Raw genomic sequence first — 18,804 nt, 5'->3', positions numbered from 1 at the left:
ACTTCCTTTTAATTAAAATGTTTAATCATTTGAGAATTGAGGATAGTATTGTTAAAGTTTTTCAAGCATTATTTTTTATTATTATTATTAATTATTATTATTATTATTATTATTATTTCAGTCTCACTTGATTCAAGACTAGAAATACTCAATATCATTTGGTTGTAAATGTCTGATTCTCCTTTAAATGATGGACTATTTATCTTTAATAGAAAACAGACCTGGATCCCAGTAAATGCCTCCACATTAGTGTTACCTTCACACATATGCCAGTCATCATGCCGTTTGCTCTGCTGCACAACCATACCATGACAGACGTTTGCTTTTGCATCTGTCACTGCTGAAATTCTGAATGGTCTGTTTGTTCTTTACACAAATGACGTACAGCTTTCTCCTTGCATAACAGAGATTCGAGTTGCATTTATTGATGCAGCTGCAGGCTTTACTCCTGAGCCCATGTGGCTATTCCTAACACCGCAGCATGACGGTTTCTTATTCAATGCCATCTGAGGGCCCCGAGGTTCCCTGCCTTGCCCTACACAAACTGAGATTTCTCTGTATCTTTTCACAAAACTCTGTATTGCTATTGTTGAAAGACCTGAATTCTTTGCAATTTTGAATTGAAAAATGTGAGATTTGACACAAAATGGTGAGCCATGATCAAGTTTTTTCTTCTTTTATACCCCAACATGATATACCCTATAAATAATTTATGATGATTAAAACATGAGAGAGAAAAATGAAATGAAAAACATTTTTTTGTGACAAAGGTCAGAACTCCTATTATGATCTAGTTTATGTTTTAAGGTGCAGTCTTATCATAAATTAATCTATTACTGTTCCTTCATAATTTGTAAAAAAAAAAAACAGTGATAAAATATCTATCTACTATATCGCCATTTATTCCTAATCTAATCATGACAAACTATTTATCGTTAAAGGGTTAAAAATGTGGTTAAACACACTTAAAAAAAATCTTAAATGAGATACATTTTGATATTAATTGTTTGCACTTTGTGACAAATACTGATATTAAAATTGTTCTGTTCATGTCTTAGTCCTTCTTGTTTTTAATAATGTGATCCAGAAATCAAACATAATACAAGGGTTAATCATTCACAACAGACTGTGAGATTACGTACGTTAACTGAGAAAAATGTTCAAGGATTGATTTGATAAATTAAGTTATACAGTTTAAAAGTTATAAAGCCTTTAAGACAATGATCAGCTATCAACAAAGACAATTTGAAGTCATTTGAATTTACCACAGAAGCAACATTTTTTTACCACATTTTTAACCTGTTGTTCAGAATTAGAGCTAACATATATCAATAACACACTTAAGTGTGAAGCGTTGAATGCATAAAATGTGATAGCAGTATTATATTTTTATATATAAAAAATCAGGCCCCTTGTCTAATTTATATTAGGTGAACTTGGCCTTAATTTCAGAACTTAAACTTTACTTCTCTTTATATTTTGTATAAATGCAACACAAGAAGTTTCACTTCTTTAAGGGCCTTTTGCTGTTTATAAATAGCAAATATGAATTGCTGAGCCAGATCATTTTTTTAGTCTAAAATATTGTTTGTGCACAGACTTTATAAAGTCAGTATAGTGACATGGAATGCAAATACTCACAATATCTGTGAAGTCACACACCAGCGAGAAATGATTATTGAGAAGACACACTTCAAAAGTAAGTTATCTCCCAGCAGGCGAAAAACATATTTCGGTTGCAATATCGGATGACCAAAACTCAATGTAAATTCAATGTCTAATGTCAATGTTAAATTGATCCAATACTGTCATCAGCTGACATTGATTTTTTGATGTCTTTAGGTTGTGTAACCAAAATCCAATGTTAAGTTAATGTCAAATTAAAGTTAAATACTGACGTCAACCTGATTTTCATTTTCAACCAAACATCTGTCCGACCTCATGTCCAAAGTAATCCTGACACTATAGACGTCCGGTGCCTGCTGTGCTCATTTTTTTTTTCTTTAACTAACATTCTTACATTAATAAATCCGAACTCACACAATAAATCATGTTTATAAGTTATGTACAACAGCATTGCAGTGCGGTTAGTCTATATTCATGCCATCTAATATAACATTTTCACATTATTCTTACTAGAAATTATGATGTCAATTCCAAAAACAATTAATTAATTTAGACAGCTGAGCGGGAAGTTAAAGGCTAGTTCTCGAGGAATTAGTTTGTTCTTTCTAGATACTAAACATTTTCGGGTGAAAGCATGATTTACAACACATTCACACGCAATCGCTTTTACAATACTGCTTTCAAACAAATGTAATCTTACAATGCTACTTCATCTGTAGGCTATCTGATGTTGAATGAGCAGAAACCTGTAAGAAATGCATCGAAGGCGGAGCACTATTTCTGGCATCAGTGAGCACAGAGAGGAGTGGGAGCGGGAAATGGTGAACCTGGAGAGGAGTTGGAGCAGAGTGTTTATTAAATTTTTGCCGCTCCTCCAACAATCTTGTTGTCAAACGTACATTCACTCTCTGTTGGACTACACAGCGTGAGGCAAGGGAGCACGTGCAAACCAGAAGCAATGGATGTCAGCAGAGGTTTGTGGGCTGCTAAAGACCCGAGATGATGCTTTCAGATCGGGAGACAAAGCAGTCCTCAAAACACCAAGAGTGAGGTGACATTTAGCCAAGTATGATGTCCTATACTCAGAATTCATGCTCTGCATTTAACCCATCCAAAGTGCACACACACACACACACACACACACACAGAGCAGTGAACACACGCCTTGCTCAAGAGCACCTCAGTCGTGGTATTGCTGGCCCAAGACTTGAACCCACAACCTTAGGATGCAAACTCTCTAACCACCAGGCCACGACTTCCCCCTACAAACCCCCACCGCAGGCCTGTGATCACGACACATCCCTCCCAGATGCACTCAATGAGTTATCTTTTCACAAAACTCTGTATTGCTATTGTTGAAAGACCTGAATTCTTTGCAATTTTGAATTGAAAAATGTGAGATTTGACACAAAATGGTGAGCCATGATCAAGCGTTTTCTTCTTTTATACCCCAACATGATATCCCCTATACATAATTTATGATGATTAAAACATGATAGAGAAAAATGAAATGAAAAATATATATTTTTTGTGACAAAGGTCAGAACTCCTATTATGATCTAGTTTATGTTTTAAGGTGCAGTCTTATCATAAATTAATCTATTACTGTTCCTTCATCATTTGTAACAAAAAACAGTGATAAAATATCTATCTACTATATCGCCATTTATTCCTAATCTAATCATGACAAACTATTTATCGTTAAAGGGTTAAAAATGTGGTTAAACACACTTAAAAAAAAATCTTAAATGAAATACATTTTGATATTAATTGTTTGCACTTTGTGACAAATACTGATATTAAAATTGTTCTGTTCATGTCTTAGTCCTTCTTGTTTTTAATAATGTGATCCAGAAATCAAACATAATACAAGGGTTAATCATTCACAACAGACTGTGAGATTACGTACGTTAACTGAGAAAAATGTTCAAGGATTGATTTGATAAATTAAGTTATACAGTTTAAAAGTTATAAAGCCTTTAAGACAATGATCAGCTATCAACAAAGACAATTTGAAGTCATTTGAATTTACCACAGAAGCAACATTTTTTTACCACATTTTTAACCTGTTGTTCAGAATTAGAGCTAACATATATCAATAACACACTTAAGTGTGAAGCGTTGAATGCATAAAATGTGATAGCAGTATTATATTTTTATATATAAAAAATCAGGCCCCTTGACTAATTTATTGGCTGATGGCAGAAGTGAACTTGGCCTTAATTTCAGAACTTAAACTTTACTTCTCTTTATATTTTGTATAAATGCAACACAAGAAGTTTCACTTCTTTAAGGGCCTTTTGCTGTTTATAAATAGCAAATATGAATTGCTGAGCCAGATCATTTTTTTAGTCTAAAATATTGTTTGTGCACAGACTTTATAAAGTCAGTATAGTGACATGGAATGCAAATACTCACAATATCTGTGAAGTCACACACCAGCGAGAAATGATTATTGAGAAGACACACTTCAAAAGTAAGTTATCTCCCAGCAGGCGAAAAACATCTTTCGGTTGCAATATCGGATGACCAAAACTCAATGTAAATTCAATGTCTAATGTCAATGTTAAATTGATCCAATACTGACATCAGCTGACATTGATTTTTTGATGTATTTAGGTTGTGTAACCAAAATCCAATGTTAAGTCAATGTCAAATTAAAGTTAAATACTGACGTCAACCCGATTTTCATTTTCAACCAAACATCTGTCCGACCTCATGTCCAAAGTCATCCTGACACTATAGACGTCCGGTGCCTGCTGTGCTCATTTTTTTTTTCTTTAACTAACATTCTTACATTAATAAATCCGAACTCACACAATAAATCATGTTTATAAGTTATGTACAACAGCATTGCAGTGCGGTTAGTCTATATTCATGCCGTCTAATATAACATTTTAACCTTTATGATGTCAATTCCAAAAACAATTAATTTAGATTTTTATTGTTTTACAATATTAAGCAATAAATCTTTATGTTTGCATGATTTAGTCCAGCTCTCATGTGGTTCTTAACACCAGAAACCTTTGTGTAGATAACTTTCTCCTCTCTTTTTATCAGTATTTAGAAAAAGGAAAATATTTTTGTCATTCATTCAGTATTTAGAGAAAGAATTTTTGTCTTCTATAGCTTAACATTTAGCTAGCTTGATACAGATGGATTACTCAAATTAAAAGGTAATGATGATGACAATAGCTGAGTGGGAAGTTAAAGGCTAGTTCTCGAGGAATTAGTTTGTTCTTTCTAGATACTAAACATTTTCGGGTGAAAGCATGATTTACAACACATTCACACGCAATCGCTTTTACAATAATGCTTTCAAACAAAGTTAATCTTACAATGCTACTTCATCTGTAGGCTATCTGATGTTGAATGAGCAGAAACCTGTAAGAAATGCATCGAAGGCGGAGCACCATTTCTGGCATCAGTGAGCGCAGAGAGGAGTGGGAGCGGGAAATGGTGAACCTGGAGAGGAGTTGGAGCAGAGTGTTTATTAAATTTTTGCCGCTCCTCCAACAATCTTGTTGTCAAACGTACACTCACTCTCTGTCGGACTACACAGCGTGAGGCAAGGGAGCACGTGCAAACCAGAAGCAACGGATGTCAGCAGAGGTTTGTGGGCTGCTAAAGACCCGAGATGATGCTTTCAGATCGAGAGACAAAGCAGTCCTCAAAACACCAAAGTGCACACACACACACACACACAGAGCAGTGAACACACACACACACTGTGAACACACACCCGGAGCAGTGGGCAGCCATTTATGCTGCGGCGCCCGGGGAGCAGTTTGGGGTTCGGTGCCTTGCTCAAGGGCACCTCAGTCGTGATATTGCTGGCCCAAGTGTAGTGGGTTTCCTTCTGCGTTGTGTGTTTTGATAATAAAAGAAACTTCACACCATGATGCAGTTGTCACGTGGTTTACTCTCAGCGACGTTTCTGTATCAAAGTATAACAGACATCAGCAGGTAGTAACAGAAGAATATCAGGTCTAGTAGTGCCTCTCATCGCAACGACATCCCGCGAAAGAGAGCATTAAAACATACAGTAACATTCATAAGAACAAATACAATATACAAGAGAAAAACATACAGGAAAAGAAACCAATACTATAATGATCCATTTACATACCTGTATCAAAGTATAACAGACATCAGCAGGTAGTAACAGAAGAATATCAGGTCTAGTAGTGCCTGTCAATCATTGCATAGTGTTACACTGTACACTTATATAACAGCAAATACATTCAAACCTCTCATGGATCATTAAAGTTAAACAGACAAACTTCACGCAATCACTAATGTATAATTCATAACTGAATAACTCTGTTTTACCGAAGTATGCATCGTTATGTAATTAATTCAGCAGCATACTGCACGTGTAATGGCGACCATTACATGAATTCACACTTCGATTAAACATACTTTTTACAATGTTACTAACTTGGACTAGTAATCCCATAATAAGGAAAAGTTAACAAACAAACTGATTTCGTGCAACAAAAAAAAAAAAATCAATAATCAGTAAGTAATTTAATAGATTCAAACACTTTTCTGAGGAGCTGATAAAATATACCTCTCATCGCAACGACATCCCGCGAAAGAGAGAGAGCACAGGAAATTACATCAGCTCTTCCCTAGCGCTAACACACGACGTAACTCACGTAAACGGTTGTTCCTAAACATTTTATATAGATTAACAATTCCAAAAAGAAAATCAAACTAATAAAAAAAGAAATACAAATTATATATGTAAAAAGAAATAAAAATAACAATAGTTTTGTGCTTGTGATCACATGACTTCACTGTGCAATTATTCCTGACACCAGTTTCAAAATTAAAGCCTCTTGTATTAGTACTATTAGTTAATAATAATTTCAATAATCTAGTGTAACAACATTACACTTGCCACATTCACCCCCACTGTTTTACACTAGATTATTGGACAAACCAACATCTTGACAGATCAGCGTAGTCATTTCACATAAACCTCCTTAGGTAATACAGCTCTGAAGCCATCTCATTAAAGATTCAGATAAACCAAGGGTAGCTAATCCCCAATCTATCATTTGAAAAACCATGCCATATACATAGTTAGAATAATGACATACACCAACAGTCGCTCTGTATGCTCAGTTTCTTAAGCAAACTTGTGTGTTATAGACCATTAAAGGTATTTCCACCCAGGTCAAATTAACAGGTGCACATTCCATCAAACACACAAAAACAAGACATAAGAAAATAAGATTAAACTTCCAGTACAGGAAAAACTCTTTGAGTTGACATTGTTTGTATCAATCTACGCACAGGTTTAATCAGTCTACCGAATCTTGTCCGTGTTCTCTGCTGTTCACCAGATTCTCCTACATTATGACAAGAATATGTAGCGTCTTGAGAGGAACCCCCAGGTATCTCTCTCACTATCGCAGAAACATCACAAACATGATCAACAACAGGTGTGACAGTTTGGGATACAGAGTCTTCATTCTGAACATCCGATATAAGTGATGTCCCATCATTTGAGATAATGTACAAAGACACTGAAGGATTGGACATTCTTTCAGAAATTTCCTGACATTCTGCCCCTTCGACTTGTTCAGTTTGTTGTTCCCCTTCATGATCACAAATCTCATGTTCACCACTTTGAATTACATCATCTTTCAGTTCACCAGTATCCTTTCCTGTAACTACATCTAAATCAGCAATCCATTGAGAAGTCCTGTCTACAGTGTCACTTTTCTGAATGTCAGTACTTGACGAATCACAGATCGAACTCAAGTCACATTCTGAACTCACTGAATCCTCCCAAGCAGGCAATGGAAGAAAGTTAACAGGCATTAACAGATTCCGATGCACAGTCTTGACACGACCATTTACTGGGTGGCGAATCTTGTACGTATTCAAAGAACAGTTCTTACCCACAACAATGTACACTGAGCTTTCCCAACGATCCGCTAACTTTCTTTTTCCTTTTTCCCCTTTGTTTGCCAGAAGGACTCTATCACCCAACTCTAATGAATGACCCTTGCACTTGCGGTTATAATACTCAGCCTGTTTTTTCTGCTGCTGATGTGCATTTTGTTGTGCAAGCGTCATTGCCTCCCTCAAATCCTTTCCCAGAGACTGAACATATTTACTCACATCAACGGTCTCTCCATCCAAAATGACACTCTCAAACAAAACATCTACTGGCAATCTTGGGGTACGACCAAACATCAAAAAGAAAGGTGGGTAGCCAGTTGTCTCATGTCTGGTGCAATTGTAAGAAAAGGTCAGCGTGTTCAACATCTGAGGCCAATTAGCTTTAGACCTTGGAGGCAAGGACCTTATCATATCACCCAGGGTACGGTTAAACCTTTCAGTTTGACCGTTACCCATAGGGTGATAGGGTGTAGTATGAGATTTGGAAACACCAGACAATTTCAACAATTCTGCAATCAGAGAACTTTCAAAGTTTGCACCCTTGTCAGAGTGGATTCGTGCTGGGAACCCATATATACAAAAGAAATTGTTCCACAGAACACGGGCAACAGACTTTGCAGTTTGATTTGGGCAAGCGTACGCACACGCAAGTTTTGTGAAGTGGTCGGTTATCACCAACACATCAACTGACTTGTTATTAACATCCTCAGCCATCCAGAAATCGATACAAACCAACTCTAGTGGCGACGTTGTAGTTATAGACACAAGTGGTGCTCTAGCCTCAGGCTCAGGAGTTTTACTCAACACGCATCTCTTGCATTGTGACACGTACAGTTTTACGTCTTTCTCCATGGAGTTCCAGTAAAATCTCTGCCTCGCCAGCCAAAGAGTGCGGTGCTGGCCCTGATGACCAGCGTCATCATGCACCCCTTTCAGGGCCAATCCTCTTAAAGCTGCTGGCACAACATACTGATAGGATTTATTCTTGGTTGCAGGATTTTTAGATACACGGTAAAGTATACCTAACCTGATTACAAATTTGCCCCACTGTCTGAGTGTTCGTACAGTTTCTTTTGACTCGTTAACCTTTTCTCTCCTAGAAGGACGTCTAGCTCGCTCCACAAAGAACCTCACCCTACTAATCACTGGATCATAAGATTGCTTGTTGAGCAGCTCATCATGGGTAAGCTTACTGAGTGGGCACTGTGCCTCATCCTCCAACCCCTTCAAATGCTGAACATAAGCAACTGCTCTAGCTGCTGCACCTTCCTCCCAGTGACGATGAGAACGGAACACAGCTGACATCTCCTCACAGGACACGTTCCCCGGAGCAAAACTCTGAACCAGGTTGGTTACTCTATGACACTTCTGAGACCCAGACATTTCTTCAACAACCTCCTCATTCGTATGTTCACAGGACAAATGAAACATATCCTGCACCCGCTCGACCCCCAGCATCTCTGCTTCATGCCTCAAGATGTCATATGGTGTTCTAGTCAGCCTGTGTAGAATCCTGGAAGCAGCAAAAGGCTCTCTGCTCAACGCATCAGCTACAACGTTTTTCGATCCGGGTATGTATTGTATGTCAAATTCAAAAGGGGCCAACTTTGCAACCCATCTCTGCTCACAGGCATCAAGCCTCGGCTTGGTCAAGATATACTTGAGCGGGTTGTTATCCGTCCAAACCGTAAACCTGTGCCCACGAAGCCAATGACTGAATTTGTCGCAAATGGCCCATTTCATAGCTAAAAATTCGAGCCTATGAGCCGGATACTTAGACTGAGCGTGATTGAGTGATTTTGATGCAAAGACGATTGGTCTCGCAGCCGCATGACCCTCCTGAACTTGGGAGAGCACGGCTCCAAGTCCACTCGTAGAAGCATCAACTGACAGTATAAATGGTCTTGAAAAGTCGGGATGAGCAAGTAAGACCTGATTTACCAGCACAATCTTAAGATTCTTGAATGCCACTTTGCAGTCATCTGTCCAATCAGCAGGAGTGAGCTTACGGTCAGCTCCTGTCCTTTTTACAACACCCCTCCCTTTCCTAGGTCTCTTCTGACCAGACATCAGCTGAAAGAGAGGCCTCGCAATCATAGAACAGTTTTCAATGAAATGTTGATAGTAAATAACCATGCCGAGAAATGACCTGATTTTTCTCACAGACGGGGTAATACCATCAACTTCCATCAAATCCTTCTCTGAAACATTCACGATAGCCTCTACTTTCATAGGATCACTAGACACTCCTTCCTGAGAGATAATGTGTCCCAAAAATTTGACTGATCTACGCAAAAACCTACACTTGGAGGGTGAAAGTTTCAAGTTGTGATCTCGGAGACGTTGAAACACCAACTCCAGTCTCTGTAAACTTTCTTCCTCAGTCTTACCAAAAACTAACAGATCATCTAGGTAGCAGAGCAAACTCAGAAAATTTTGATCACCGAAAATGGTCAACATCATTCTCATAAAAGTCGCAGGACTGTTGCAGAGGCCTTGCGGTAACCGGTTGTACTCGTGCAAACCCAGAGGGGAACTAAAAGCTGTAAATTTCTTATCCTCTTCATGCAGAGGAATGTTGTAGTACCCAGATGTTAAATCCATGGTACAAAACAAAGCATTCCCCCCAATGCCGCTAGAACGTCTGCTTGGTGAGGGAGAGGATGTGCGTCCTTCACCGTACGGGCATTAAGCCACCGAAAATCAGTGCACAATCGCAAATCACCGTTTTTCTTCCAAACTAGTACTAACGGTGACGCAAACTCACTGGATGATTTCCTGATTATTTCCATCTGTTCCATCTCATCGAGCGTCTCCCTTAACTTTTGATAGTGAGCCGGAGAAACTCTGCGATACGGTAAGCGGAAAGGTCTGTCATCAGTCAACCGAATGCGATGACAGAACCCTTTCGCTTCACCGCAATCCAATGAATGCCTAGAGAAAACGCACTCATATTTCTTTATCAGATCAATGAGCTTGCCTCTCCAAAAATCCGACACCTCACAGTCATTTAAGTTTAAGTCTTTGAGGCCCATCTCATCCAGCCGAATATCACTGAAGTGCTTAGCACCAGACACTGAACTCTTGGCTGATAAACTACCACAAGAACTGCCGCTACTCATGGCTACATTCTGGAAAACTCTTTGTTCTTGCACATGATCAAAATCTTCTAGAGCGATGCATGGGTAGACATCAGCCAACTTTGCATTCTTGCGCAACACAATTTCAGAGTTCGTCGGATTTATCATTTTCACCGGGAGCCAACCGTCACCCCACAAAGGAGAGATTACTCTACCGATAAGTACATTACGATGGACGCAGCGAGAAGTACTTGGTTCAATCATAACTGTGCTGCCCACTGAGAGTTTCAGCCCTGGTGGCAGCCGACCCCAGACAAGGTGCTCACTCATTGGCTGCAAAACCACAGCAGACTTGGACTTTAAAGTACCAACCTTGTCAGGGATAGTACTACCTCTCCACCTCTCGATGCTCGAAAGCATACGCAGAAACTGACAGTCTTCACTAAGATTAGATTGATCTGGTTTATCTACAACTCTCCAGAATCCCTCGTTTGATTTCATCTCTCTAAGCAGAGGTTTCAGCACATTGGTACCAATGATAAGCTGGTCCACCTGTCCACTCACAATAAGGACTGGGACACTAAAACTAAATCCATACACCTCAAGTTTCAGATCACAAATACCTTCAGGACTAGTCTGCTTCCCACCGCACCCCACCAGGACAATGTCTGACGGGGGAAATAACTCCTGATCCAGGACTCCAGCTTCTCTCAGTTGAGGTACCACGTTGGCACTCAAAGTAGTCGCCATAGAGCCACTGTCCAGCATCCCCTTAAGACAAACTTTGTCCTGTACAAAAACACTAGTATAAAACAGACTGTCATTCTGCATTGACTGAATAGTATTTTGAAAAATCACAGTTTTATCTTTGCTAACACTCTCACAATAAAATGAATAAACCGATTCAACATCAGCATCCAAGGAGGAACTTTCATTTTGCCCCACATTGCCCTCCCTCCAATGGAGGCTCTCTAGTTTCCCTGAGGTGCGTCAACTCCTTGTCTGCCAGGATTTTCCCTGGGCATGATTTTCTCACAATTAAAGCTCATATGCCCAGAAGAAAAACACTTAAAGCAGAGATTATACATCTTACAGTGAGCAGTAGTACTGTGATCTTTGCTGGTACAAACTCTACATTCACGGCTCTGTTTGTTAGAATTCTTGGGCCAACCACCACGCACGGATTGAGCATTGCACACAAGAGCCTTTTCCAACATGGTCAGGACTTTGTCTAAAGTGCTATTATCGGTTGCTGGTGAGGCTGATTCTGACCTATGAGGAGACAGAGAAGTTGTCTCATCAATTGGCTCCAGAACCTTGACTGTTTGTTGACACGCAATTCGCTTTGTCACTTTCTGCTCCCTAAGCATCTCATCCAATCTCTCTTGGACCTCAGAAGCTGTCCACAACTGTGCAGGTTTACTTTTGAACACAAAAGACAGATCCTTATCAGGGCAATGTCGTATAAACATCACAGCCAGTTCTCTGCTTCGATTTTCTAATGTTCTTCCCTCCTCTCTAAGACTTTGCTCAGCCACCTCCGCTGCTTTGTTCAACCTTATCCAATAATCCAGAGAGCTCTCATTGGAGTAAGGTTTCACAGAGTAGAAATCGGCTAAAGGCATTCCTGAGCTACTGGAATCACTAAAATGGTGTCTCAAAACTGTGAACACAGCATCAACAGTTGGAGTAACTATTCTGTTGCTCAGCCAAACCTTAATGATGTCCCTGGCCCTCCCCATTAGTCTATTCATTACTTCTTCAACCCTTTCGGATTCTATCACTTCTTTTTTGTTTAAGTACACTCGCATCAGTTCTTCCCACTCCATCATGGAACACTTATCTGTACCATCTCCACGATAATAAGGAGGTGCAGTTATCTCAGACTTCAGTATTAAATTCAACTTGGAAGCATCGATAATGGTTGCATTCGGTATCTTGTTGTCAGAAATGTTAGTGTTTTCTCCAAAACAACCACTAGATGGCAGATTTGAATGTCTAGTCTGCAACAAACTGTCCCTGATAGCTTCACCAATTTCAGATCCAATTTGTCTGATGAGGCTACTCATGTCACTTGAAAGTTCAGATTCATGTTTTGTACACTCTGGGCTACCAGGTTTTGTTATTGGACTGCAGCTTACGTCGAGTCTAGCATCTGACAATCTCAGCTTTCCACCCCTCCCAGTGCTTGCATACTCAGGACCCATAAGCTGAAAACCACGGTCAGGTGTGGTCAGGAGCGCACCCCTTCCTCTACCAGCCATCATGCGGTGTTCAAATGTGAACCTCTCCTCCTTGTCATCTGTCATAACGAATTCTCTAAATTTTCTTAATAAACAAATAAATTTGATCGGAAATTCAAAGTCCTTAATTCTTTGCCAGAAAAAAAAGTGTCCCCTTTTTTTTTTTGAAAGAAAAAGAAAAAGTCAAGAGTGCAAACCAGTCACTAATGATCAGCTCCAGTCCCACAGATCACGACGACGTCAGCACAGTCCCAGGAAAGACGGTCACACTTTCAGCATCCCAGGCGGTCAGCTACCAGCAAACCAAACGGTGGGTCACGGCACCATTGTGTAGTGGGTTTCCTTCTGCGTTGTGTGTTTTGATAATAAAAGAAACTTCACACCATGATGCAGTTGTCACGTGGTTTACTCTCAGCGACGTTTCTGTATCAAAGTATAACAGACATCAGCAGGTAGTAACAGAAGAATATCAGGTCTAGTAGTGCCTCTCATCGCAACGACATCCCGCGAAAGAGAGCATTAAAACATACAGTAACATTCATAAGAACAAATACAATATACAAGAGAAAAACATACAGGAAAAGAAACCAATACTATAATGATCCATTTACATACCTGTATCAAAGTATAACAGACATCAGCAGGTAGTAACAGAAGAATATCAGGTCTAGTAGTGCCTGTCAATCATTGCATAGTGTTACACTGTACACTTATATAACAGCAAATACATTCAAACCTCTCATGGATCATTAAAGTTAAACAGACAAACTTCACGCAATCACTAATGTATAATTCATAACTGAATAACTCTGTTTTACCGAAGTATGCATCGTTATGTAATTAATTCAGCAGCATACTGCACGTGTAATGGCGACCATTACATGAATTCACACTTCGATTAAACATACTTTTTACAATGTTACTAACTTGGACTAGTAATCCCATAATAAGGAAAAGTTAACAAACAAACTGATTTCGTGCAACAAAAAAAAAAAAATCAATAATCAGTAAGTAATTTAATAGATTCAAACACTTTTCTGAGGAGCTGATAAAATATACCTCTCATCGCAACGACATCCCGCGAAAGAGAGAGAGCACAGGAAATTACATCAGCTCTTCCCTAGCGCTAACACACGACGTAACTCACGTAAACGGTTGTTCCTAAACATTTTATATAGATTAACAATTCCAAAAAGAAAATCAAACTAATAAAAAAAGAAATACAAATTATATATGTAAAAAGAAATAAAAATAACAATAGTTTTGTGCTTGTGATCACATGACTTCACTGTGCAATTATTCCTGACACCAGTTTCAAAATTAAAGCCTCTTGTATTAGTACTATTAGTTAATAATAATTTCAATAATCTAGTGTAACAACATTACACTTGCCACACAAGACTTGAACCCACAACCTTAGGATGCAAACTCTCTAACCACCAGGCCACGACTTCCCCCTACAAACCCCCACCGCAGGCCTGTGATCACGACACATCCCTCCCAGATGCACTCAATGAGTTTTATGCATGGTTTGAAATGCAAAAACGACCAGGCACTCTGTCTATCTCCAGTCAATGTAAGGAAGACCCTATCTAGGGTTAAGCCACGCAAGGCTGGCCCTGACAACATACCAGGACGGGTACTGAGAGACTGCGCTGAACAGCTGACAGATGTCTTAACAGATATCTTAACATCTCACTAAGTCAAGCAGTTGTCCTCACATTTCTCAAGACCCCTACCATCATACCAGTACCAAAAAAATCACCTGTGTCCTGCCTGACTATCATCCCATTTGACTCCGATAATGACGAAGTGCTTTAAAAGGTTTGACTCACATAGCCAGACCTTCAGACTGAGATTCATGGCAGTTTTTATTGGGCAAGGCCCGCTCATGAGGCCGTTTGACTGACATTTCAAACAACCAATCACAGTTCATTTCATTCAGCATCACGTTTCAGGGCATGGAAATGTCTGCACAATAACAGACCTGTCTGTAAAACTATCCGACGTATTTTAAATGAAATGTATAATATTGTATTGAACCTTATTGAAATCTGTGTCCATCAAAATTAAAATTTACCAAAATGTGTCGTTGTACCAAAGAAAACACTTCCTTTATTACAATTGGAAATCTTTATTTCTCCTGTGACCCGGATAGTGAAAAAACATGAAGAAAGGAATTTTTCATTGAACAGGTTTAAATATAGGCTAATAAAGCTGCTCTTAATTTTCATTAATGACTGCAGTGTTAATACTTTTAATTATAGGCCTATATTTCACTGTATAAATTAACAGACCTGTTTAAAAAATCTAATAGGAGAAAGCTAATAGCCTGACCTTAATTATCCTCACAGCGCGTTATGCGTTTATGTGCTATGAAATTATTGCGGGGTAAATTTAATAATAAAAGTAACCTAATAATAATAGGTCTAACAATAAGAAGAATGTCAAAGGCCTACATTAATTGAAAAATGCTAAATCCTCTTAATATTGCCAATTTTTTATGCTTTTGACAATATCTCTGGCTTTAGTCGACACATGAATAGTGTGGAAATAATGTCGGCACTTTATCTGTTGTAAAAAATAAAACAAATGGTTTGAATTTACCATGTTTTCCTGCCAGTTGGAATTGAGAGTGACTGACACTTGATGGTCAGAAAAAAATGACTAAATAGATAGTGTATAAAAACAAATAAATAAAATAAAACAATGAAAACAAATCCACTTTCTCTATTTTCTCTGGCATATGAGAAAAAACTACTTTCTCTATTTTCTCTGGCATATGAGAAGTTTGATACCACAGGAAAAATGCCAAGCTTCTTCTGTAGGCTATATAAAAACACAAGGTGGCTGAATCTGCATGCTTTTTCATGTTCATGTTCAAACTTAAACTGTACATGTTACATTTGTATTAAGAGATCATTAACCAAAGTCTCCACGCCAGCATATTTCTGTACTGCTCAGCAGAGTTTTTGCTGATATGGTCCTTCGCAGCATATATTGCATTTATAATGAAACTATAAGTAAACTCATTATTTAATCACATTTAACATATGAATATAAAAAAATTGTGGGGAAGTCGTGGCCTAATGGTTAGAGAGTGCTGTTTCTATCTGATTCTGGTCTAACAACATTCAGTGAAGGTAAAAGTTCAAGGCAGAATGTGAATAAATTACATAAAACAGCAGCTGACTGTAAAATGTTAAATGAGAGAAATAGATACAGATGGAGTAAAATCTATTAATTTTAATTTAACCATTTACATCATAATCATGACATTGTGAGGTCAACCAGCTTCACACAATCACAGTCCAGTGTGTTTACGTCATAGACACAAAGTGTCACAAAAACAGTTTTTATGTATGTATTTATTGTTTTTTGTTTGAATGGAACATTTTTATCTAAATCCCACATTAAAAGCTTTTGCATCATTTACAAATATGTTTTCAGTGTAGGCTAAGTAAATACAAACATAATTTCCAGTTTGCCTTTTTTAGTTGTAAATGACAAAAGTGTACACCAAGTTTAGTTTGTGATGTAAAACTGCACTCTGGTGGTGCATCTTCAGTTATTACAGTAGAAACAACCTCCTTCATTTACACATATTGCAGTCTTTTGCCGCGTTTCCACCGAAATTACCCGGAACATTTGTACCAGGAACTTTTTTTCCCAGGAACTTTTTCCCCCCCAGACCTGTTGCTTTCTGCTTTCCACCGCGGTGTAAAGTACCGGGAAGATTAGGCAAATAGACTGGTGACGTAGGTCTGCGCGCGTTTCTCAATACAAAGTACCGCTGATTTAAAAAAAAAAAAAAAAAGTACGCTTATTTTGGACGTGCATCATCGGTAGTTAGTTCTGACTTTGTGCATTCGACTGGAGAGTGTGATGTCCACGACGACGCGAATCCTGTAATTTTCCTCTCTGTATATTTACAATAAAACGAAATAGGATATCAAATACCACTGCCTCCTTTGGTTTTCATTTAAGCATAATAACAGCTGCAGAAATGCACTTAGTTCAGGGATATGTGTATATGCAGCCATTACAATGAAACGAAATATTATATAGACTTGCCTTTTTATTTTCATTTTAACATATTAGATAAATTGAATACAGACCAAAGAAAACCTGTTAGATTTACCCCGCAGCTGAATTATATTTTATGTTTTAACCACTAAAGAGACATCAGAGCCAGTGGCACACATCAGAAGGTCTAGCCGAAGTGAGGCTGCTTCTCTGTGGATACATGATCACTGAGCTCCCGCTGATCGAGTGGAGCTCACCTTCTACGAGATCGGCGAAACACATTTTTAAATAGGCGCTGTCTTTATAAATAAACAACAGACTTGAGTTTTAAACAACTACATTCTCGCCTGAAATACTTTTAAAATTACATTTCATGACACAATAACAGTAATATTTTTAAAATGTTGATCCGAATAAATGGTGGTTGAACTCAACCAATGCTGCGAACTCAACCAATCAGCATGTTTAACGCCAAAGTCCCGCCCCCGAAAGTTCCGGAACTTTGAAAAAGTACCACCTCGCCAGCAGGGACTTTCTGAGGGGCATTTTTTCACCCGGAACTTTATTTAGTTCCTGGTTCCTGCGGTGGAAACACACCGAGTACCAGGCCAAAGTACCTAGTTCCTGCGGTGGAAACGCGGCATTTATTTCATTCACTGGTAACATTTCTGAGTCAGAATGCTGAATTCTGATTCACAGCCATGTATCTGTGAAATTTATGTGGGTCAGAAATATGACTTTCCCTGTCTCTTATTTAAGTATACGAACGGAACATGGCTCTTGTGAAAAGAACAGTAAGTGCTGAGGCCAAAGGTCATGGGCTGGAACTGATGAAGAAGTTTGTGTGCAGTCAGTGCTGGAGAGACGGGCTGGTCAGTGAACCGGACTGAGTGCTGAAGTACAGTTCACACAAACAAACAGACCTATCTCTCTGTCTTTCTCTCTTCATCTGGACCAAAGACAGGAGGGTTTTATTGTTCAAGTCTTACCAGAGGAAGAAATGGGTCACAGTGCGACCTCTTCCCTTTGCCAAATCCTTTCCTCAACAATACAACATGAGTAAAAACAACAAATGTACTCTCTTTGAAGAGTAGATGAGATGAGGGCTGACATGCTGGGTTTCCACCAAACATCAACCCAGATTAATCAATGCATATCATTGCTTGTGTCACTTTTATATAACAGACCAGATTCAGGTATGGTTTCTGGGTGCACAACAGATTTTGGAAAACAGCACTGAATGAACCAAACTCTGATGTCAGTCGAACGTAATTGTACATCAAAAGTGCAACTGATGCAGTGAAAAACACAATCACTGCTTAGCAGTCAGATGCCCGTGTGCACAAAGGCACAGGTCCATATCTGCAGATGAAACTTTTTTTCTAGAAGCATATTTTTTTTATTTAAACGAGCACCTCATGACTACACCACGTGGTGTAATATGTACGGGAAGCTGCAAAAGACAGGTGCAAGTGGAATGTACAAAACATTGTGACATTATTTTTTAAGGAGATATAATGGGCAATATATTGGGTAACCAAATATTATTGAGGTGCCTACACTCTGGGTTTCCATCACCCTTGCCTACTTGGTTTTAATGCGCATTTTAAAGTGTCGCATCAGAATCGAGTGATAGAAACGCAGAATTTCAAATAAAAATGCCTTAATTCTCAAAAAAAAAATAAAAAAAATAAATTCACTCACTTGAGGTGGTTTTTGACTTGTGCGAAAAAGGATTAATGTGATTAATGGGAGATGGAAATGCATTTTGCAAATAAATTCCTCCAAGCACATCAAAAAAGTAATGTGACTTTGCGCTATGGGACGGTAAATCCTGTCTAACCAGCGGACCGATATTGTTCCACAGCATCTGAAATGTTGTTATGGTCATTCGGAAATGTCCAAGCAAA

The sequence above is a fragment of the Carassius auratus genome, linkage group LG28B, assembly GCF_003368295.1.
Source record: "Carassius auratus strain Wakin linkage group LG28B, ASM336829v1, whole genome shotgun sequence".
NCBI classification, from domain to species: Eukaryota; Metazoa; Chordata; class Actinopteri; order Cypriniformes; family Cyprinidae; genus Carassius; species Carassius auratus.
Note: the sequence above shows the minus strand (reverse complement) of the source record.